This window comes from Trachemys scripta, chromosome 2, assembly GCF_013100865.1.
Source record: "Trachemys scripta elegans isolate TJP31775 chromosome 2, CAS_Tse_1.0, whole genome shotgun sequence".
In the NCBI taxonomy this organism is placed as follows: Eukaryota; Metazoa; Chordata; order Testudines; family Emydidae; genus Trachemys; species Trachemys scripta.
In genome coordinates, this window is record NC_048299.1 from 86082264 (window position 1) to 86107760 (window position 25497).

General features: G+C 44.8%; 1 protein-coding gene across 2 annotated transcripts in view; it reads left to right on the forward strand.

The window, feature by feature from the left end:
• The window catches only part of BMPER (BMP binding endothelial regulator), a 221987-nt gene that overhangs the window by 90539 nt on the left and 105951 nt on the right, over nt 1-25497 (forward strand). The window lies entirely within an intron of this gene.

Sequence of the window (25497 nt, forward strand, 5' to 3'; positions counted from 1 at the left end):
TTTAAATCTGTAATAGAATGACCAGGGAGATTGAAGTGTTCACTTACTGGCTTTTGTATGTTACCATTCCTGATGTCCGATTTGTGTCCATTTATTCTTTTGCGGAGGGACTGTCTGGTTTGGCCAATGTACATGGCAGAGGGGCATTGCTGGCACATGATGGCATATATAACATTAGTAGATGTGCAGGTGAATGAGCCCTTCATGGTGTGGCTGATGTGGTTAGGTCCTCTGATGGTGTCGCCAGAGTAGATATGGGGACAGAGTAGGCAACGAGGTTTGCTACAGGGATTGGTTCCTGAGTTGGTGTTTCTGTGGTGTGGTGTGTACAATTGGTGTGCGTACTTCCACCTTTTCATGTTCTCTGTATGTATAAATATCTTCTGTCTGTGTGTTCCACTCTATGCATCTGAAGAAGTGAGCTGTAGCCCATGAAAGCTTATGCTGAAATAAATTTGTTAGTCTCTAAGGTGCCACAAGTACTCCTGTTCTTTTTGCGGATACAGACTAACACGGCTGCTACTTTGAAACCTAAGAAATGAAAAAGTCTTCAAGACCTTCTGTTGTGTACATTTGTACAAATACTATATCTGAATAGATCTACTTACCTAAGAAATAGGGGTATAAATGAATGGCATTTTTAGAAATATATCCTATTAATTAAGGTTATCCTTTCAAATTAATTCATTCTGGCAAAACCCACATTTCTATATGAAAGTATCTGGTTCTGTTTCCCCTTGTCTGTGCCAGCTGTACAGCACCGAAGGACTCATAATGCAAGGGGATTCCTCAGCTGAACACTTACACTGGTTGTTGTAAGACTACTTCACATTACCATACTGGTGCAGAACAGAAGAGGCTCTTATCCCACAAACCAGAACCTAAGTTTGTTTCCCTGTTTATCTGTATTAGGATTATTATTACCTCATGATAATGAGGTCATGGATCAAATCTGAGAAATGGTTTATTGTAGTTTCCCCAGGATTTGCATTTCCTATGATATGTGGCATGACCCCCAAGTCCTAGACATTTAAGGAGGAGTGTAAATTGGTTGCATATGTACAAATACACATCTGAGGTGTTCTGCTTTGGTCTAGCCTGGTGACAGTTGGCTAATGCTCTCTTTGTATTAGTATGCATCTATCCACGTGCTTATCTGAGAATCTAGATTCTAGGTGCTTGGGTTGGGATTTTCAAAGATGCCTAAAGAAATTTGACTTGCAATGGGAGTTGGGCACCATCCTTCAGACTCTCTTGAAAGTCCCAGCATTTGGAATAGTAGCTTTAAATAACATTAAGTAATGTGCATATGTTTGTGTTAGTACAGTGCACACCTTAGGCATTAATAAGATGGACAGCAGCATAAAGATATTATGGAAGTGTTTATCCAAACGGTAAACCTCTTACAATTAAAATACTGCAAATGAGAAATCGGTGAATCAGTAATTAAGAATATCATCCTAACAATAAACTACCAGTGATGAGTGGACCTGATATGATGATATATTTGAGAAGCCCTTGAAAACTTAATGGGAAGAGGGAAAAGGACACTGTAGGCCAGATTGTGATTTGGAACAGGCAGGGTAGTAAGAGGGAATGAGAACCCCCTTTACTGCTACATGGTCTACCTGGATGTTATATATGGGCCTGATGGTTACTTCCTTCCCTGAGTAGCTGGTTTCAGAGTTGGCAGAGAAGGCAGAGCTTTGGTTCCCCTACCACATATACATTTCTTGGCCAGCATAGAAAAATGTCATAGTTTGCTGCTGGTACATGCAAGTAGCAAATTATTACCCCTGGAGCAAGGAGGAAGCAGCGGAGGAAGTTGTAACTCTCACATGCATTTCTTAGGGCTTGTCTATGCCCCATCACAGTGTGGCCTATGGGGGTAGGGATTGCAGCACACGCTCCAGTGTTGCATTGTAACTGACCCCAGTGGACCCTGCTATAAACAGAACTACATGAATGTAAACAAGGCAACTTTTAGTTTGTGCTAGCGGGGTCTGCAGAAGTCACTGCTTCACACCCCTGTCGTCCACACTGCCTTAGTCCCAACACCTCCCAAGGCTAATCCTGAAGCACTGCAGGTTCCACAGCATCCCTTGCTTCGGCCTGTATCTAAACCAAAATCTAGCTTACATTTTTCTGCTTCACCCTAATCACATCCTAGAGGGAGGGTGGCAGTAGAAACAGCACCTGCCCTCGCCCAGAGTTAATCTAACCCTTGTTCTTGGGGTGTAGCCGCCCTAGTTAGTGCCCGGTGAAGCAATTAGACACTGTCTGTACTAGTAAGGGTACTGTACGGACTATCTATAAATCCCATGGTGTTACATAAAATGTAATCACATACATTTCAGATATACTGTCCTTGATTGCTGAAGTAATTTTTTTGATAATTGTACTATAGATCTAAGGAAGCTGGTTTTGTACATGTGTCAAAGATTCATAAAATATTCCAAGAAGTGCTTTGAAAGACCTACTGTGTTGCATTTTCTCTTGGTGAAGTAGGCATAACACTTTGCAGTGTATTTTTACCTCTCTCTTTGCTAAGTGCTTGGAACAAACAGGATTTCCTGTTATTACAAACCTTTGATGGGTGCATTAAGGAAGCAGCATATATGAAATCCCATATTTCCTGAGGTTACATCAGTAATATGTGTGGAGTACAAATGTTTTAAGTGGAGTGTGTATAAATGTCCTTTATAATGCCATAAGCACAGCATTCCTTGTGTTATATGCAAGGCAGACCATGCACAAAGAAGAGAAATAGCTAAAATCCTATAATGAATAAGAATGTCCTGAGTTTACATACAAAGAATTGGGTACCCTAGCTTCAAATCCTGGGGAAAGGTAATCCACAAAGCTGTGCAGAGGGCAAGTAGAATGTTGATAAATGCAAAGTAAGGAACATTGGAAAAAATAATCCCAACTATGCATACAAAATTATGGGGTCTAACCACTTAAGAAAGATCTTGGAGTCATGATGGATATTTTTCTGAAAACATCTGCCCAATGTTCAGAGACGGTCAAAAAAGCTAACAGAATGTTAGGAACCATTAGGGAAGGGATAGATAATAATGAAGAAAATATCGTAGTGCCATTATATTAATCCATGGTATGCCCACACCTTGAATACTGTGTTCAGTTCTGGTTGCCTCAGCTCAAAAAAGATATATTAAAATTGAAAGAAGTACAGAGAAGAGCAACAAAGATGATTAGGAGTATGGAACAGCTTCCATATGAGGAGAAATTAAAAAGACTGGGACTGTTCATCTTAGAAAAGAGATGACTAAGGGGGGATATGTTAGAGGTCTATAAAATCATAACTGGTGTGGAGAAAAAGTATTATTTACCCCTTCACATAACACAAGAACCCAGGGTTACCTAATGTAAGGTTACCATATTTCCACAAGCAAAAAAGAGGACACGGGGGGGGGAGGAGCCCCACTCTAGCCCTGCTCCTGCCCCGCCCCATCCACTCCCTCCCACTTCCCACCCCCTGATTGCCCCCCTCAGAACCTCCAACCCCCTCCCCGCTCCTTGTCCCCTGACTGCCCTCTCCTGGGACCCCTGCCACTAACTGCCCCCTAGGATCCCACCCCCTATCTAAGCTGCCCTGCTTCTTGTCCCCTGACTGCCCCCTCCTGAGAACCCCCTACGACCCTACCTGTCCCCTGACTGCCCCGACCCTTATCCACACCCCCACCCCATATTCACAACCCTGCCCCCAGACAGACCCCTGGGGACTCCCATGCCCTATCCAACTGCTCCCCGCCCCCTGACAGGACCCCCAGAACTCCTGATCCATCCAACCCCATCTGCTACCTGCCTGCCTCAACCTCTCTCCACACCCCTGCCCCCCTGATAGCCCCCCAGAACTCCAGACCCATCTAACCCCCCCCGCTCCCTGTCCCTGACTGTCCCAACCCCCTCTCCACACCCCTGCCCTCCTGACAGCCCCCCGCCGAACTCCTGACCCATCCAACCCCCTCCCCCCCCTCCCGTCCCCTGACCAGGGCCGGCTTTAAAGAGCCCAGGAATTGGGCTGTGCTCCGGCCGGGGTTGCGGGGCTTGGGGCCGGGCTGGAGGTGCTTGGCCGGGGCTGGCGTGTTCGGCCGGAACCAGGGCCGGCGCTGCTGGGGCCTGGGCCGGGCCAGGCCGGGGGTGCTCGGCCGGAACTGGAGTTGCTGCTCTGGGGCCGGAACCGGGGCCGGAGCCACTGGGGCCCGAGCTGGGCTGGAGCCGCTGGGGCCGCCAGGTGCCGCTCGGCCAGAGCCGCGCCGCCCCGGAGCTCTCCTCCTTGCACCCCCCCACCCCAGCCCCAGCTTACCTGCTGCTGCCTCCCGCTTGCCCCTGCTTCTTTTCAGGCTTCCTGCAAAGATCTGATTCGCGGGAAGCAGGGGAGGGGGAGAAGCAGGTGGGCGGAGCATTCAGGGGAGGGGAGGGGAGGAGGGGAAAGACAGCTGCGGGGCCGGACAGCATGGTAAGGCTGCAGGGGATGAGGGGAGCCAGGAAGGGGCTTTGGCTGCCGAGCGGCGCTTGGCCACCACTTTTCTGTCTATAAATAGCCGACCGGGGGGAAATCCTGGACATTTTTAGATTTTTAAAAATCCCCCCTGGACGGCTATTTATAGACCGAAAAGCCGGACAGGTCCGGGGAAATCCGGACATATGGTAGCCCTACCTAATGAAATTAGTAGGCAGCAGGTTTAAAAAAACATAAATGTACAGTGAACCTGTGGAAATTGCAAGGTGTTGTAAAGGCCAAAAGTACAATCAGGTTAACCCCGCCCCCCCGATTATATAAGTTCATGGAGGCTAGGTCCATCAATGGATATTAGCCAAGATAGTCAGGGATGCAGCCCCATGCATCAGATGGTCCCTAAACCTCTGATTGCCAAAAGTTGGGACTGGACAACAGGGAATGGATCATTTGATAAATTGCCCTCTGTAAGCATCTATGGGACTAGAACTTGGGTCTGCAGAGCCTGGGTTAGCTGAGGGTCCCACATTTGCCACCAAGAGGCTATACAGAGCACATCCAAGAAACACTGTGAAGACTGGGCACTCCATGGAGTACCTCCCAAAGGGTCCAGAGTGACAGCACTCTGCAGCCTTCTGATTGGTCACCGCTCACTTTAACCCTGGTGGCTGCCCTTAGGAAGTTATCTGGGCAACAACACAGAGGTCTGGCCTACTGTGACTCCAGACCTCACTTTGCTTTCTGATCTCTGGTCTCTGACCTTGGCTTGACTCTTGCCTGTTGATCCTGCACTAGTGATTACTCTGATCCCTACTCGCAGACTACTGCCTCTAGGCCATCCTTAACTCATGGACATCAGCCCAGATGTGACAGCTATGCCAGACCATGTATGCCCCATCCCTTACTCCCTGTTCTATTCATTCTCTCTGAAGCATCTGGCACTGATCACAGGATACTGGGCTAGATGGACCATTGGTCTGACCCAGTCTGGCCATTCTTATGACTACAGGACAAAGTCCGACAACATATCTCACTGTGCTGAATCACTGTAGAAAGTGTTCTCTCCCCCATGCCACCCTCCTTTTGAGTTGAGCAGTGATTTGGCAGGAGCTGATCAGCTTTTCTGGCACTTGTGGAGCTAAGGGCATGTCTACACTGTTCCACAGTTCAGAATATGGAAGTGCAAATAGCAGCGTGCACCAAAGTGCTGAGCTGTAACTCTCCTGTGTGGTGTGAACTAAAAGGTCCCTAGTTCACAGTAATCTAATCCTATTTGAAGAGGACTACGCTAGTGCCAACTAAGGACCATTAAATTCATGCTTGCACTGTCCACACAGGGAAATTACAGTGAGACCCTTGAGTGTGGACTGTCGTACACACCCCAGTCATCCAAACTGTGGGGCAGTGTAGATATGCCCCTAAGACAAAAATTTTCAGATTTGGGTGCCCAAAACACATAAGTTCCTTTGTTGCTACCTAAACAAAAGCAGTCTGGTTTTTCAGAATTGCCAAGTGAGATTCTTGATGACTTCATTGGGAATCGTGGGTATTTGGCACCACTGAATATCAGGCCACTTAAAACTCCCATCCTATGAGTTGCTGAGCACTGTCTACTCCTATTGCCTTTGAGCCAACACTCAATGCACTACGAAATAAAGCCCTTATTTCAGTGCCTAACCATACATTCTGGTATCTAAATTTCAACTCTTTGGGTTTTAATCCATCCAAATCCAGTAATTTATTTTTATTATTTATCTTCTGCTAATCAAAGCACTTTACAGAATTATGATGGAACAGTGAGGGAGGCTGAATGACTCACTTCCATGGGGACACCCCACTCCCACTATTCTGGATGTATAACTAACGCAGGGCATTGAACAGGTTTTTTCCTCTTATTTGATTGGCCTCTCAGAGTTGGTAAGACAACTCCCACCTTTTCATGCTCTCTGTATGTGTATATATATCTCCTCAATATATGTTCCATTCTATGCATCTGAAGAAGTGGACTGTAGCCCATGAAAGCTTATGCTCAAATAAATTTGTTAGTCTCTAAGGTGCCACAAGTACTCCTGTTCTTTTTGCAGGGCATTGAAGGTATTTATTTCTTTGTTAATGAACTATGTTAAGGGAATGGTCATTCTCAAAATAGTAGACACAATGGCAAAAATAACTACGCTAATGCAGAGTTAAGGTTGCTGGGTAGTATGTCAGCCCTGTGAGTTGAGCTGAGCAAAACTCAAACTTCTGAAAGCCAGGAAATGCACTTAAGGCTGCCCATTCAACCTTAACTCTTCTGTTTTTCACTAGTTCCCCAATAGGCCCTGTTAACACACACAGCTTTACTCTGCCAACCCTAAAGTTGCTGAAATATACAAGCTCTTCATCTCCTTTTACAACCCATTCATTTTCACCCACAGGATTCCATCTAACGGTTAAAGGACCAAAAAAGAAAAGAAAAAGCACAAAACAAGGGAGAGATGCTAGGTGTGCTTGTCAAGCTGAGCAATCAGGAAAAGGCATTCCAAAAATACGAGGGGTTTTAAAGGTGATGGTGGGGGTGACTTCCGGTCTCCATGACCCCTGGGCAGTGAAGTTCACAATTGTGATCAGAGAGGTGAGTATCCGGCATTGTGGGACAGCTGCTGAAGGACTGTTAGGGTTGACATAGCTCACACAGTGTCTACTCTCACATTGTGTTGACCTCAGCAGTTCTACCACAGCTCATTGCCATTCAGGGAGATGCTGTTACTGCATCACCATAATGGGGCACTTGTGCCGACCAGTGACAAATTTGAGTGTAGACATATGCACAAATAGGTTGATGCAGGGTGGCTTATGTTAACCTAACTCTGTAGTGTAGACCAGGCCTCACTTTTTTCTCTTAGATGGGGGCTTGTGACTAATTTAGCCTTAGTTATGTTAATTGAAGAGTGAGTTCACAGCCATCAAGAGGTCTGTGATTCTGTTTAACAAAGCAACAATGATTTTTTTGGGGGAGGAAAGGGGGCTATAACTTTGGAACCCCTTGGTCAAATGACACCAAATTTGGATCACTAATGCTACTCCACGCCTCCGTTAAGCACACCTCATATCAAAGCAATCCAACTAACTATTCAGATTTTTAGAGCACTTACAAAGGTTGATCTTTAAAGCATATAAAATGGCAGGAATGGAAACCCATTAGTTGTTTTTCTGTACTGGTGGATGCACAATGTAAAAAATGTACATTTTCTTAAATACCATTCTCAATCTGGGTCCCCAAAGATTTAGTGGGTGCCATGCACTACCTTGGGTAAAACTCAACAAATTGAGACTATTTTAAATTGCATCACATCAATAGTTTCCTCGTTAAGCTGTGGGCAAAATAAACCCCACCTAAAAACTTTTTTGTAAATGGCTATTCTTCAATGGTCCCTATATGTATTCCAAGCACAGGTGGAGCCAGAGGGCTTTTGTAGCAGTGTCCGTGGAACCACTGGCTGAAATGACACTAATTCGGCCATGCACCCAATTGCGGCAGATTTAAAATTTTTTTATTAAAGTTAATGTTTAAAATCAAATTTACACAAGTTAAGAGGGAAGGTGCTGTACATCTGGGGTCAGGCTTGGGTTATGAGGGATTACAAGTATTGGTTATAAGGTTCACAGGATACATACATAGTATATAACCTGCATAGACCGTGATTGGGGTGCGGGAGTTTTTAAAGCATCAGTGGATAAGTCTCGATTACTCGACCTGATACTGATGGTATCCTTTGATGTGTTCTGTGTAGATGTCTCTGGACCACCTGATGGTGTCGGACACCATTTCAAAGAAATCAGACTAAGCATATCAATTTTAGAGGACCTAGAAAAGTGGACCTTTAAACAGATGTCATGATGCAACATTAACTATAATGATGCTACCACGCCACTTTGATATACTGTAATTTGGGTAGTTTGCCTTAATGTTGAATTTACAGGAATAACGTCTGTCTGTGATATTAGCAAAAAGATCTTGTAAGTGCGTATCAAAAATCTTATACTGCAGTGAGGTAGACGCATTACCAAAAAATCCGTGGAAAAAACAGCCTTTTGCACAAGTTTATTTTATAAAAACAGAGTGCTACTCCTATACATATATTATGTCAGTGGCTATCACATTGTAAGTATCAAGTTAGTCTTTTGAAACTTTATGCAAATCCATTGGTGATGTATACGCCACTGCACACCCATTGAACTGTACTTCACGTGTTCCTAGTGCCAATGAAAACGAAGTGTTCTCCAAATAATTCAGGGAAAAGGCCAGGATCTAGTTTTCAAAGTCACTACTTTGCTGAGCAGCTAAAAACTGAAGCTATAGGAGTCTCTCTTGGCTTTAACTCTAACTTTCGCATTATCTGGAGGGAGGGAGCAGTAAACTGAGCAAGCTTTTAGTGGTTTGTAGTCATTTTTCTGTCCAGAGACAGCTTCTAATATAACATGTTCTATTACAATGTTATAGAAACAGTGCTCTTCAGAAAGGAAATAAATAACTCTGCAGTCGCTCATAGTAAAGCTTCCATATACTCTGGAAATATCTGGCGTAACAGTTATTTTAATCACAAATCGTTTAGCTCCTCCCTCTATTTTCACTGAAGTTTCTTAAAACATTTTTTAAAATGTCAAAATAATTTTCCTTGCCAGCATCAGTCTCTATTACTTGAATGTATTCTCTATGCTCCAGCCACATCAAGCTCAAGTTCTTTGTTCTTGCCTTCAGGGCCCTGAATAGCTCTTCTTGTGCCCACATTTTGAATCTCGTTTCCAAATGCTGCCCCACCTTGTTCCATGTCTCCTTGTTCAAGCTTCCAGTCTATAACTGCTCCTTCTTCCACAGACAAGGTGGGTGAGGTAATATCTTTTATTGGATCACCTTCTGTTGGTGAGAGAGACAAGCTTTCAAGCTTACACAGAGCTCTTCTTCAGGTCTGGGACACATACTCAGGGTATCACAGCTAAATACAAGGTGGACCAGATAGTTTAGCATAAGTAAACACATATTTCAAGGGACCATACAGGGTGAAGTGGCCCACTAACATCCCTCCAGTCGTGGGGTGAAAAGCAGCATGGCGAGGTGTTGTTAGTGGGTTGCAGATTTTTGTAACAAGCCATAAATCCCATCTCTCTCTCTATTCGGTCCATGATTTTTTTGTGTCTAGTAAAGTTATGAATTTAAGCTCCCAGGCTGGTCTCTTAAAAGTGTTGTGCAAGTTTCCTTTGTTCCTGCACAACACTTTGAAAAAACAGTAGGAAAGAGGCTATGAGGAGCAGCCAATCAGGGCCCAGCAGGTGCACATAAAAAGGGCTGCAGGGCCAGAGGTAGTCAGTTGCTGCTGGGAGTTCCAGGGAATGAGGAGCTTGTCCTTGGACGGCTGAGAGAACTGTAAGTACCTTGGACAGAGCAGCTGCTGGTAGGAACTGGGGGAGTGAGAGGGAGCTCCTGGCTGACTGCTGGGACTGAGTACCTGTGTGCCCTGAGGTCAGGCTGAAGAAGGGGCTGGGGGCCATGGGGAAATGGCCCAGGAAACATAGCACTGGGAGAAGTTAAAGAGTTTCAGCTTGAGGCTGCTATCCACAGGGTCTCTGGGCATGGACCCAGAGTAGTGGGTGGGACCAGGTTCCCCCCCACTCGCCACTGGGGAAGTGGCATGATTATTGGCCTGAGACACTAACCCTGGAAGGGGGAACATGGATGCTGACACAGCCAGAGGGCTGAGTTGCGAAGAGGGCACAGCGGTTCCCGAGGTGGCAGGCAGATGCAGAGATGGAGTGATGGTGTGCAAGCCATGGACAGGTGGTATTGGTCTCACGTTAATCTCCAGAGTGAGCAAAAGGAGGCGCCAGTCCGTCGGTGAGTGACATGCCCCATGACAGTGAGCAAGACGCTGTTACCAGGATTAATACCCGAAACACTGGAATAGCAGAATAGGTGTTTGAGGAATACTGGATCCACAGAATGAGACTTTAGAAAGACTTTTTTTTTTAACCCAAAACCAAGAAGCAGAAGAGGGAATAGATGTTTACATTATTGATCTGAGAACTTTGGCATCCACAGGTAACTTTGGAGACATTTAAGATTCCCTAATTAGACACAGGATTGTTTGAGACACAGGTGATTCCATCTTAAAGGAGAGATTGTTGAGGAAAAACAGATCTAAACCTAGAGAAATTACTACAAATGCCCAGGCTGCTGAACTGTCCTGGGAACAGATCAAAACTGTAATAGCCACTAGTGCAGAACAAGTACACAGACTCAAGCTAAAGGAAGCTAGGAGGCAGTTTAGAGACAGTCTGACTGAGAATGCAGACATGGTCCAGTGCATATACTACTCCTGGGGGAATTCTATGCCAACAATTCTGTGTACAATATTTTAAAAGTCTGCAAAATTCTGCATATTTTATTTGTCAAAATAACACAATATAATCATGCTCCCTCTGTCAGCCCTGGATGCCCGTGCCAGGTGCTGTGGGGAGTGCTAGGGGGAAATAAATTCTGTGGGGAAAAAAAATAAAAATTTGCATGGAACATTAATTCTGTGCAAATTCTGCATTGCACAGTAGCACAATTCCAGCAGGAGTAATATACTGTGAAAAGTAACAAGAAAGGCAGAAAGAAAAATTCCCACCTTATGGGCAACAATGCAAGAGGATTGGGAAAAAAAAACAACCAATTTCTATCCCAACGTTGCAGCTATCCAGGAAGAGAAAAAGCAGCATTCCATCAGTGACTGAGGATTTAGAGACTTCCAGTGAAGGAGAATATCTGCACTGTGACTTTAGCGGATCCAAAACTCTCAATATATGCACTGCAGAAGAAGGCTGCCAACCATTCAACTGTCATATTTGTAACTATGCTATTAGATCAACAACCAGGAGCGGCACCAGGGTTTTTGCCGCCCTCGGCAGCAGCGCTCCTCCTCTGAGCATTCAGGGGCCTGGGGTCTTCGGTGGCGGGAGTCCTTCCTCTCCCTGTCTTCGGGGCACTTCGGCAGCGGGTCCTGGAGTGAGTGAAGGACCTGCTGCCGAATTTCCGGCGAAGATCCGGAGCGGAAGGATCCCCTGCTGCCGAATTTCTGCCGAGGGTGGCAAAATGCCACCCCCCAAATCCTGCCACCCTAGGCGACCGCCTAGGGTCGCCTAGTGGAAGCGCGGGCCCTGTGAACAACCAATTCAATTCCAGCTGGATTGTGGAGCCAGCTGCAATGTAATCCCAGCAAAACTGCTAAACAGCAATATTAGATTGGAGAAATGTGATCAAGTGCTGGTGATGTACACTAAAACCATTCTGAGGCCAGTGGGCAAATGGAGGTTGCTAACATGACCCACAAAGAAGACTGTATCAGAAACATGTTCAAGAATTCTAGGAACAGTGAAACCTTAGAAGCATTTTCTCTGTTTGTATACAAGTAAAGGGAACTACTGTGTAACCCAAAGGCTTCATATTCAAGAATGCTCCCTTTCACCACTGGGAGCTTCAAGATTAAGCAACTATGCTTGGCCTTATCCAACTCTCACTTATGCAGGTGTAATTTTACTAAAGTAAATAGAATTACATCATTTTTAAACAACAGGAAATAATCAGGTCCTTTGGATACTGACAACCATAAGATGGTAAGTATGGAGTGCCAGACTGGTGTGCCACAGGTTAGCTCCGCTTCTTTGCTAAGAGAATAATTTGAAGTTCTGAGGATGCATTTTGCAAGGAAGTACCAAACAGCACTTACACCTGAAAAGTGCTTTTTCCTCTCAGCCATCACCGGAAGCACAGCTCTTGAGAACTGGAAGAGCTGACAAGTGGCTGGATTGATTTGGCTCTTGGTACTAGTCACTTCATATATGTTGCTGTTGGAAAACATGATTGTAATTTAGAGGCTTGTCTTGATCTAAATTACTAGCTAATGGATAATTTAGATAATCCTCAACAGCTGGATGCAGCCATATAAAGATTAATTCCAAAAAAGGAAGGCTTGTCAGTTCATAGTTAATTTAAGTCAAGATGTCCTAACTTTGAGATCTCAAAGACCACACTGGCAACTTGCTAGGAACCTCAGGAACACAGCTAATGTGTATAAAATGGAGCCATTTGGTTTAACTTTCCCATTAATACAGCCAAGTGACATGTTTATCAATATGACTGGCTACTTGCACCAAAATAAAGAATTGGGATGATGAGGCCAGATCCTCAGATGGTGCAATCAGCAGAGCTCTATAGACTTCAGTGAGCTATGCCAATTTACACCAGTTGAAGATCTGACCTGTTGTCTCCACAGGATGCACCTGAGCATTAGAGAGAAGGGCAGCTATGGTCCCAATTTTAGAACTCCATGGATTGCCTTTGGGCTGCACTTTGGCTGCCTCTGCTTTAGATTTAAACTTAATGACTGGGGGAGGAGGAGTAATAACAGTTTGCTTCCTTTGTTCAAAGTGGTTTATTGCGACTAATAAATATGCTGTGTGGGTAGTACTACAGCTTTACTATCTGGCAGCATGGATCCCAGTTCTCACGGATTTTTAAAAACAAATCACAAGCATTTGATATTTCTAAACAAATGGCTTATTATTTTAAAATTCTGAAGCTATAACTGTGACTTGAGGCAGCTTTACTATTACAAGCACTCTAATGTAAGTAGAAAGGTTTTGTTTTGTTTTTCCAAAACCAAACTTCTGAGTTATCCAGATATTGGTCCTATTTTATCCATATCCCCCCCAATACTAGGAAAGCTCAAGTAGGCTATGTGTTAAACAAAATGTTTCTCTTCTTGGCTCATCTCTAAGTGTATGTATGTGCATGTCTGAGGATACATAATTCAGTATTACCTTCCTTCTATCTATATAAACTATATAGACGGTGGTTATTTTTTGTGTTCCATGAATGGTTAGTAAGTCTTACAGAATTATACATTTTTTAAACTCAGAGACCGGTGATAACTTCTGCCACATCTACAAATAATTTATCTTTAGTTACACTGATGTGACAAATTTTAAGTTTTACTTTTGATAAAAAGAAAAAGGAAACTGCCATTGTTTCCCTATTCAGAGAATTGCTCACTGGTCAAGTCACAAGGGGACTGGGAAAGTTGTTGGAACCTGTGAATTTTAAAAATATATAGCCTACTTGGGAAGCATCTGACTCCTGTGGCTAGTATTAAGCACAGACAGTGCTCAGCTAAGAAATGAGGTTCTATGTACCAACAGATAGTATCTATTGGCAGTAGAAGCATCTGCTCCTGCCCTCTGTTGATCTTCTCCTTTCTCCAGGGAAAGAAAACTGAGTGAGAGATGGGGAAGGGCAAGTGAAACTAACCATAGAACAGAACAGTTTTTGGAGGGAACAGAGAACTTTCTGTAGCTCCTGAGAGGAGAAAATGATGCGATTATAAAGGGTCTCTCAGTACAAAACTACCTGCTAATGCTTAAAACAACCCCTTGTCCCATTTAATGGAACTCTGATCGGGCATGCTGAGAGAAAAGGAATAACTGCTCAGGGAGTGAGCACTACGTAACCACCTGTGGGTAGTTGAGATGAGCAGCCTTCTCTGCATAACCAGCTTGTTTCTGTTTCTGAGATGTACAGCCCTACAAAGCTGTGGATATCCACGGACCATTTTTGCAGATCATGGATCGGATGCAGATATAAATTTTATATCTGTGCAGGGCTCAGCCCTCGTACAGATTAGCTAATGGAGGAAGCCCAATGAAACAGGAGTTACAAATGCTCTTGCCTGTAAGTCTGGATCCCCCTCCCCCAAAATAGGAATACTGTCATTACCTAAATCCCAACTGAAGATTTCTCTTATTTGCTTATATCCCTATCAGCATAGTTCCACTCACCACCTTTACACCATTGATGTTGTCAACTTGGCATTGCTTTAACATATATTTATTATAAGTTTTAGTCCCCTGAAAGGACCTGTAGTTTAGAATGAACAGCAATCTGATTGGTTAATCTGTTCAGATTCACTGGGCTTCTTTTAGCCACTTACTTGGGGGTGAGCCTGTTCAGCAATGTCCCTGATTGAGGCTTTACTCATCGAAAGCTAGTTTTGGTCTCTAGCTGAGTAAAATGCTTATTCAAAGCCCAAGACAAGCTTGAACATCTGTCTTAGTTTTTACATCGACCCCTGTTGTGAATATAGTCTGCATCTGACATTGTTCTGAATCTCTATATATATGTATGTCCTGAGGTTAGGATAATGCTATTTTAATAGGTTTTTCCTAGAGGAAAAGAAAGTTTATCTGGTGACACATGAAACCTTTCAAACTTCTTCCAGAATGAAACCTGAGAACAAATGTGTAACAGTTCATCATGGGCTAAATCCTGACATTTTTGCTCCAATAAAATTCTCATTGAAACCACTGAGAACTTTGCCTGTGTAAAGATTTGGCCCTACAAGCGACAAGGTGAACATAGATGAGAATCATGGAGGGGACAGTTTTGTCAGTAGATTATGTATTCACTGAACACACAGAGAAAATGCTGTGAGTGGAATGGAAAGGGGATGATGATGATGATGAAGAGGCCAGGGCAGGTGATAATGTCAAATAATGCCTTTAGACCTATTTGTTATCAATTAAATACAAATTTGTGGGGGAAGCAACTCTGGCAATAACTGGTATCTTCAGTTTTCCCAGACCCTTTTCAATATGTTTTTTTAGACCTGCTTATGGTACAGAGACAGCCCTACTCATATCGGTCAATGATTTCTCTGGTGGTGGACAAAGACCCAGGGATTGAGGCACACTACTGCAGTGAGGTGTGCGGCTCCAGGGGGAGCTCTGGAAGGGATTGTTCCTTAGGTAAGCACATTCCAACACATCACAAGAGAGTCCTCAGAGAAAGAAAGGCAACCGCAGTGGTCCTTCTTAGAAAGACAAGAATGGAGCTACTCAAATACCACTTCTTCCATCCCTGCCAGAACCCACAGCCATCCCACAACACTTTGTGCTCAACAGTATTAAAGGCAACTGATAGATCTAAGAGAATCAGAAGAGACAGTTGGGGCCAGATTGTAGCTGGCCTTTATATGGGCACTGGAAGCAGCAGCGGCTCCAGGCACCAGCGCTCCAAGCCAGGGGCGGCCTGCCGGTCCCTGCGAGGGCAGCAGTCAGGCAGCCTTTGGTGGCTTGCCTACGGGAGGTCCGCTGGTCCCGCGGATTCGGCGGCAATTTGGTGGCAGGTACGCCGAAGCTGTGGGACCGGCGAACCTCCCGTAGGCATGCCGCCGAAGGCAGCCTGCCTGCCGTGCTTGGGGCGGCAAAAGAGCTAGAGCCGCCCCTGACTGGAAGAAGGGGAGGGTGCAACTAATTTCCTCCCTCTGCAGCCTACATATAGGCCAGCCACAGTTGCAGTCCTTGTACTCAGGGCAGCACAAGAATTGCTTCTATGTGTCCCAAAAGACTGTGGCTCTGCTCCACCGCACATACCCGTGAGAGCAGGATATAGCATCCTAACAGTTTCTGTGCACTCCCCCTGACGCAAGTGCACCAGGATGTGTGGGGAAGGAAGGTGCTATTCTGTCACCCCTTCTGTTTGATGTGTGCATGAGAACACTGGAGGAAACAATTAGATGTCTTGGACTGCAGTGCCATCAGTATGCTGATGTTAGTCATTTTGCCTGACTCTGGTGACCGGGTTGCTCAGGTTTTGCAGTGGTTAGCAGAGATGTAGGGATGGGGGATAATTAGTTAGTTGAGAGGCTCTTGGATAATTCTTAGGTGAAGTTAGCTAACTGGCAAAAATTAATATCTTCTTCCCCTTTATAGTGAGGTAGTCAGATTTTGTTGATAAGTTTTGTGTTTTTTTTTTTTCTTTTCATCTACATCTGGCAAGGAGATTGACCAGATCTCTGTCTGAAAAGAAAAGTTGCAGAGTTAATTGGAATTAGACCTGGACATCACTCAGTAGATCAGAATTCATCTCTGTTTACTTAACAGCATTACTGACAGGAAATATATGGCACCTGTACTTCCTTAGTCTGTATGGCTTCCAATTTGTTTTCAGATGCAATTCAAGATGTTGGTTTTGACCTGTAATACCCTCCATGATTTGACACCTGGTTATCTGAGACAAGTAACTGGGACACTTGAACTAAAAATCCCCAGATTTAAATGTGGAAATGGTGCCAGGGTGTTTACTCTGATTTCTGTTGTGCTGGGCCTACAGAAACCTTTGGGATATTCTGAGAGCCCTGTATATTTACACAGACTTTTGTCTGTGTTGGATGACTGTCAAGGAGTTCAATGTTTTCTTTTTTAGGTTTGTGAGTTAAAGTCCTTCAGCCAATTAATGAATTGTCAATTAATGTATGTTTTTAAAATGATAATACAGTCACTTAAAGTGTTTCTGCAGATTTGCAGCTATTTATCTGTTGGTTAGATATTTCCTATGCATATAGTATGATAGGCCATACTAACAGAATCAGTAAAAAGTCTCAAACACTTTTAAAGTGAGACCACTGTACATGCACAAACAGCCTGATTTTCCCATCACATCAGTTTTATACTATTGTAGCTCCATTGACTTCACTGCGTTTCCTCTTGATTTTTAATCAGTGTGAGAGCAGAGTCAGACCCCAATTAGATTCTGGCCAGCATTTTTCATAAATCTAATATAAATATATTGTTTATCCCACAACATACTTTCCTACATGATTAAAAGCTCTCTCTTGGATTTTGGCAAAGACAGGTTCACTTCAGCAGAAGCTACTGTATGAGGAATTCCTTAGTTAGTTCCACCTTGAAGTTAGCTAGTTAGCACCATTCACCGAGTTATAGAATCATAGAAATGTAGGAATGGGAGGGACTCTGAGAGGTCATCTAATCCATCCCACTCCCATGCTGAGGGAGGACTAAGTAATCCTTAACCATCCCTGACAGGTGTTTGTCTAATCCAGTGGTCCCCAACCTTTTTCGTCTGGCGGGCACCAGATGACGAGCCACGGAGGACCGTGGTGGTGGATGAGCATCCGCCGCCAAGCGGCAACATCAATAGGCATTGCTGCAAAATGCTGCCAACAAGCAGCGTCATCCAGAGGCGTCACCGCCGAAAATCGGCGGCATTTCAGTGGCGATGACGCTGCTTCTCCCCCAGATCCTTTTCAGCATTACTACTGCCCAACCGGTAGTTCTCCATTTTGTAGTTGTGCATTTGATTTTTTTTTCCATCCTAAGTGAAGTACTTTGCCCTTGTTTTTATTGAATTTCACTTTGTTGATTTCAGACCAATTCTCTAATTTATCAATGTCATTTTGAATTCTCATCCTGTCCTCTGAACTGCTTGAAATCCCTCCCAATCATCTGAAAATGTTATAAGTGTGCTCTCCACTCCATTATCTAAATCACTAATGAAAATATTGTTTAATATCAGACCGAGAATAGACCCCTGTGAGACTCCACAAGATATGCCCTCCCACTGTGACAGTGAATCATTGATAAGTACTTTTTTAGTACGGTCTTTCAACCAGTTGCGCACTCATTTTATAGTAATTATCATCTAGAGCACTTTCCCCTAGTTTGCTTATGAGAAAGTATAGCGGAGTGCGGCAGGGCCCCCTTGGCTCCTGCCTCTGATATATCCACAAAATCACTCTGAGACCCTGGGGTTAGTATCCATTGGTGCAGTTTATTCACAGGCTTGTTCCCACTACCGTTTCACCATGTACAGTTGGCCCTTCACCGTCTGTAGGAGGGAGGCATTACCTCCCTGCTTCCACTCCCTGCCTTTTCCCTTTCTTTCTGCTCCCCCTTTGCTTCCTTCCCCTGAAGCTTTTATACAGCTCCAGGATAATTAGGCAGCAGCTGTCTCTGCTTCCCCAATTAGGGCGACGTTATCTCTAGCCAGCTGTAATCTATTCCCCTAAATGGGAGCTGGCGTGAGAGAAGGCTGAATCAGCAAACCTTTGCCCAGCACCCTGTCATACACCTTCCCCATTTCTCTGACCACCAGGTTCGCTCCTCCGCATCCTCTCCATCTACTGAGGGGGAGGGGATCTACGGGTGAGTCCTTTCCCCTCTTTTGGGTCAGTTCCAGGGTTTGCCATGTGGGGATCCTTCATTCCCACCCACAGAAACTACACTGTGTGGGGGGTGGACAGCCCCACAGCTCCATTGCAACCCCCAGGTCCTTGTACCATTCACAGTCCCCTGGGTGTTCTCCTGTTTTTCCCCCTTCTTTTCCATCAGGGGTTTGGGATTGGTCCTGGCTCTCTCCCAGACAATCAGGGCTTCCTGTCCCCCAAGCTCATCCAACGGGGCCTGGGTCTCTTCCACTGGGGGTCTGCTAATAAGAGCCTCCACTGGGCTTTGCCCTCTGGTCAAGGACCCTGGGGCGGACATCTCGCCCACAGCTTCCCTCTCCTTTCTTGGGCTCTGTTGTCTAGGGGTTTTCTGCTTGGGGGTCTCTACCCCAGTCCTCAGGGATTCTCCCTCTGCCCACCTTCCCTCATGTTGGGAAGAGGTCCCAGTCCATACCCACCATTATTGGATAAGGTAGGTCCTTTACTACCCCGACCTGTTGCCACTTAAACCTGCCCCAAACCTTGGGGGGCACCTGGGCCATAGGGTATTGCCTCCTATCCGAGTGGATGCATCTACATCTATCTTCACACCGGGAATCCACCAATGCGGCCTTACCAGCTTCCTTCGTACCAGAGAGCAGGCCAAGACCAAGTCCAGCAGACCTCGCTGGGGTTTCCTCCCCACCATCACTGGAATGGTGGACAGCTTCGGCACTTTCCCTCCAGCATTTGCCCAGCCACAAAACTCTGCCCACCCACTATCCATGTGCGGGCAGTCTCCCTTCTTGTGTCCTGGTTGTCTGCACTGCCAGTAGACAACCAGTCTGGATCCTGTGGGAGCCCCTCGGATGTTCTCCAGTTTGTTCTCAGGGCTATTCCTGGGTGGGGGTGCTCTGGGCCTTCTCCCAGTCTCCACTGACATGCTCAGCCATCCCTCCTTCCTGGGGAAGTCCGCCTCCACGTACTCCTCCGTAAGCTTTACAGCTGCCTCGACTGTATTTGGTTGGTGCTGCCTCATCCACATCTTTATGATCTCAGGGAGGCCCTGTAAGAACTGCTCTTGGACTCACACATCTATGATCTCCCCCACTCTCTGGGTGTCTGGCCTCAGCCTGGGTGGCCCAGTGCATTAACTTTTGGGCAAATGCCCGGGGCCTCAACCCCCTGTCCACCTCACCAACCAGAACTTCTGGCAGTACTTCTCCACGAACAGCCCCACCCGATCCAGAATGGCTGCCTTAACCACTTCATTCCTGGTCTGCTCTTCACTTAGGGCTATGTAGGCCACTGGGCTTCACCAGCTAGGTAGGGAGCCAGTTGCAGGGTCCAGTGTCCCATCCAGCTCCCACAGCTACCTGCTTAAATATGCCTAGGAAGGTGTCGGGGTCATCTCTTGGGCCCATTTTACACAGTCCTTAGCCCGGCGCCTGAACGCCATCATCTCCCATGGGACTCACCACTTTCTGCAGGAGCTACTGTTGGATGCCAGCCTGCTCCTGAATGAAGTCCTGCAGGCTCTTCTGCTGTTCTGCCTGCCAGGTGAGCAGGGCCTGTCTCTCCAGCTGGTGGGCTTGCTGAAAACTGCGTTGCCTTCTGCACTCCTCGTGCTGCTTGACCAGCCACTGCAGGGGCTCCTCCATCTCCAGGCTGCCGAACACTTGCTCTGTCATGGGATTCCAGACAAACCCCCACGTGTAGCAGAGCGCAACAAGGCCCCTGGGCTCCTGCCTCTGCTAAGTCCCCAAAATCACTCTGAGGTTAGTATCCACTGGTGCAGTTTATTCACAGACTTGTTCCCACCACCATTTCACCATGTACAATTGGCCCTTCAACACCTGCCTTTTCTCTTTCTTTCTATCGTCCCCAAGGCATTTATATAGTTCCAGGCTAATTAGGTGGCAGCTGTCTCCACCTCCCAGTTAGAGCTGCCTGGAGATAACGTGGCCCTAATCTATCCCTCTAAATGGGAGCTGGCATGACAGAGGGCTGAATCAGCAACCCTTTGCCCAGGACCCTGTCACAGAACGTTATATGGGTCAGTGTCAAAAGCCTTATTAAAATTGAGATTAATCATGTCTCCTGCTTCCCACCCCATCCACTAAGCCAATAATCCTTTCAAAGAAGAAAATTAGGCTGATTTGTTCTTGACAAATCCATGTTAACTATTTTTATAACCCCATTATCCTCCAGGTGCTTAAAAATTAATTGTTTAATTTGTTCGCGCATGTTTCCAGGTATCAAAGTTAGACTGACTGGTCTATAATACCCCAGATACTCTTTGTTCCCCTTTTTAAGTTTGCCTTTCTTCATATGGGACCTAACCCATCCTCCATGAGTTCTCAAAGATAATTGCTAATGGTTCTGAGATTGCTTGAGCTAGTTCCTTAAGCACCCTAGGGTTGAATTTCAGGCCCTGCTGACTGGAATACTTCTAATTTATCTAGATAGTCTTTAACCTGTACTTTCCCTATTCTGGCTTGTATTATGGATATAGCCATTTGATTTTGTCACAGCAAAATAATTTGTAATTTTCTGCAGGAATTTTCAGTTCACCAAAGTTAATACTGGGAAGGAGGGCGACAATCTATTTTTCATTTGCTTTTTTCTTGACCTATTGTAGCAACATATTGTATTTGTACACAACTTCTTTTCATGCTATTTGAAGCACTGGAGACTCCTACTGGGACTTTGAACTCAGGACAAGTAATGCTACGTGTTTTTAGGAGAATAAAGGTCCAGATCATAGCATTGTAGAGGGTTTGATGTTTTCTTAAAGCCTGAAACTCACCAACTCTCTATAATAACTGAAGACTAGGTGGAGTTACTATTATTTTAAATGAAATAGGTTGATTTGTTTTATGTCTTTTTTGAACATGCACTATACGATGACATGTAAGCCTGGAATATCTATCTCGGGTAGCAGAGACCAGGAATGTTGCTTCACTCTTAGGACCTAAACAGCATAACAGCTGGAATCAGAAATCAGTGATAAAAAACCAGACATGATTCAGTTTGAGAGAAAATTCCTGGATGGGGGAAAGGAGAGGTGAACAGAATGGGAAAAAGGTGCTGAGCACAAAGGAACTAAAAATAAAAGGCAAAAACAAGCAAGCATTTAGCATTACTTATCAATAGGACCCTACCAAATTCACCACCGTGAAAAACGCATTGTGGACCGTGAAATCTGGTCTCCCCCTGTGACATCTGATCTTTTGTGTACTTTTACCCTATACTATACATATTTCATGGAGGAGACCAGCGTTTCCCAAACTGGGGGACCTGACCCAAAAAGAGGAGGTGGGGAGGCGCAAGGTTATTGTAGGGAGGGTCCACAGTACTGCCACCCTTACTTCTGCACTGCCTTCAGAGCTGGACAGCCAAAGAGTGGAAGTGGCTGGCTGAGAGCCCAGCTCTGAAGGTAGTGCTGCTGGCAGCAGCAGTACAGAAGTACGGATGGCATGATATGGTATTGCCACTCTTCCTTCTGCGCTGCTGCCTTCAGAGCTGGGCGGCCAGAGAGTGGTAGTTGCTAGCTGAGGGCCCAGCTCTGAAGGCAGCAGTGCAGAAGGAAGAGTGGCAATACCATACCATGCCATCCTTACTTCTGCGCTGCTGCTGACAGTGGCACTGCATTCAGAGCTGGGCTCCTGGCTAGCAGTCCTGCTTTCTGGCTGCACAGCTCTGAAGGCAGCGCTGCTGTGTACAGCAGTGCAGAAGTAAGGGTGGCAATACCTCGACCTTCCTACAATAACCTTGCGACTCCCCCACACAACCCCTTTGAGCCAGGACCTCTACAGTTACAACATCATGAAATTTCAAATTTAAATATCTGCAATCATGAAATTTGATTTTTAAATTCCTATGACTGTGAAATTGACCAAAATGGACTGTGAACTTGGTAGGGCCCTACTTATCAAATTAAGAGATATTTCTGTTTGGTGGAAAACACATGTCCTAGGGCCTTTTCTGAACAACATTTTGTGAGATTCCTGATAATAAAATATCCCCTAGACTTCTTTGTAATATCTTATATATTGGTTATGTTTAGTGACAATCAAGATTTACAAAAGTGGCTAGTGGCTTTGGGTGCTTTAATTTCTGGATAACCAACTTGTGACACATTTTTGGGGGGCTGATTTTCAGAAGGAGGTGCTTTTAGGTGTTTGGGGGGATAATACCCTCACCCCATTTAATTAAGGTTCAGCTGGAAATAACCAGACCTTCTGTACCATGTGATCTAATTTAAACTGAGGATGTTTGCCAATTGTGGCTTTGCAGCAGCCAATCTTGTTGAGGAGATGGACTGAAGCTGTTTTGTAAATAAATGTGAGCCAGGGCTGAGGTGATGTGGAGGAAAAGAGAACATTTTTGATTAGAGGCTCCCCCTTTTTTTAGAATCTTCATTCCTGATTCACCGAGGGGATTATAAATCAAATGCAGCGATGATGAAATTTATTTGCGGTAGGATGAACAAAACTGCATTAACTCCCTTACTCAGCCCTGAACACAGGCTTGACAGGGTAACCTCAGAACAGTGTGTGTGTGTGTGTGATACACCTAACTCTTTGAGGAGTGCAGTATAAAAACCTAAGTAGAACAGAACAGACTAGAAAGGGGTTTCTCAAAGAAGGATTACACCTGAGTTTTGCCTTGATCAGTCAAAGAAGTGGGGCTCCAAAACAGTTTTGGGGATGTGTATATGCCGAAAGCAAAATCCATAGGTGAGGTTATGGGGAGGGGCTCTTTCAGATTGCAGGGCTCTGGTCAACCAAGCTACTAGATCATTCCTTAACTCACCATCAGTGTTCTTCTCGGCCCTCCCCCCATCTCATCAACGGCTCCATGCCCTAATTACTCATTCACATTATCTTTTCAGGAGGGGTTCTGTCTTCTATGAGCTTTCCCCTCGGTGGAGTGACAGCACTATTTCTGTGAGCCAGGGAGAGAGATTTATTCATTCTCTCATTCTGCACCTGTGCCTCTTCCTAAAGAGCTATTCCCTGAGCATCAGAAGAATCCTCAGTGAAGGAATTCATTTAGTTTTGTCAGAGTTTCCTGTCTGATCCATAATTTAGATCAGCAGTTTCAGCTCGCAATAAACTCTGTATTCCTGGATGCTGCGATGAAAGAATTATGAGCAGGTCATAGCCATGTGCATTCAGGATACTTCACTGGTCCCCTTGGGGCAGATGGAAAAAATGTTATTTTCAGAGTTCTGGGTCTGAAAACTTGTTACACTATGTGGTACAGACAGTACATTATTTTTTTTTCATAATAGTATCAGTCTGGCCATTTGTCTACATTAGTCTGTTCTTGCTACATAAAAGCTCACTCATGGTTCACTGTGCTATTGTACTGTTTGGGGGTGGAGTCTTGTACTATAATTTCAAACAGTGAACTCTTACAAGAATGGCTTTTTCCATCTGTTTCAAGGGAGGTCAGAGAAGCATCCTGAATGCATATGGCTGTGGACTACTCATAATTCTTTCATTGCAGCATCCAGGAATACAAAGTATATTGTGGACTGAATCTTTTGCCCTAGATTATGGATTGGGCAGGACATTTAGATTAAACTAACTGAATTCCCTTCATAGGACAAAAGTGACCAGATTTTAAAAGTGAAAAACCTGGATACCAGTCCTGGGTGTGGAGGATATTTTGGTTGAGGTCTTGAGATGTGCACAGAAAGGTTTTGGCAACAGAGCGGAGAGAGGAAAGGTCTCTTTCTCTCTCTCTCTCCATCTTTAGCTAAAATATCCCCTCCCTATTAGGTTGACCAGACATCCCAATTTCACAGGGAGAGTGGCTTTGTCTTATACAGGCACCTATTACCCCTCACCCCTTGTCCCAATTTGTAACACTTGTGATCTGGTCACCCTACTCCCCACCATCCCCTACAAACCTCCTTTTTAGAATAAAAATCAGGATATTATTTAGACTGAAAACTCTTTGAGACACAAATGGTCTTTTCTTACTATATGTGTGTACAGCATCAATAGCATCAATAGGGCCCTGATTCCTGACTAGGGCCCTGAAGCACTACTTCATTACAGGTAATAAATAATGTTTCAGTAAAGAATATTTATCTCTGTGTCACCTTCACTTTTTTTCCTCCAGTCCCAATGCTTTTGCCTCTTTCTCTACCCTGTATCTGCAAGGTCAACATCTTTTTCCTTTGAAATCGCCCCTGAACCTAGTCCTGCCTTATTTCTATTCTTTCCCCTTGTCACTATATTATTGATTGATCTCCTTCAACTGTTTTCTCTATTCTTACACTTTCTATGCTGTTTCTCTTTTGCCTTTTTCTCATTTTCTCCTCTACTTTCCCCTGTTCCTTCAGTATACGCTTCTTTCCTCTCTCTATCTGCCACACATTCTATCTCATTGACTATCTGTTCTTTGTTCTCTGAACAGTGCAGACTTTTGGGTGTGCACAGCTGGACTAAGAATGGGCTTTCATGAATGATTGTGGCTACTTGGGATTCCTGAAGTGGTGGACATACTGGGAGAATACCCATTCTCCTCTTACTTTTGTTATTTAACTCTGTTTCCTATCCCAGACAAGTCAAGAAGTCTTATGCAGCAGCATATGCGGTGAAAAATAATGGAAAAAGTAAATAAATATATGGAGAGATAATTCTCTTATAGAGCTGGAAGGGATCCCGAAAGGTCATCAAGTCCAGCCCACTGCCTTCACTAGCAGGACCAAGTACTAATTTTGCCCCAGATCCCTAAGTGGCCCCCTCAAGGATTGAGCTCACAACCCTGGGTTTAGCAGGTCAATGCTCAAACCCCTGAACTATCCCTCCTACCAACTTTTTGGAACCTCAAGAAAGGTTCATGTGTTATGCTTTTATTCTACTTGATTTTCCAACATCCGTATTGAGAAATCAGTTAGCCAGGCACTTCTCTTTGTGCAGCTATCACTTGCTTATTGTTTACCAGAGTGAAAAACAGTAATACATATAGAGATTCTGC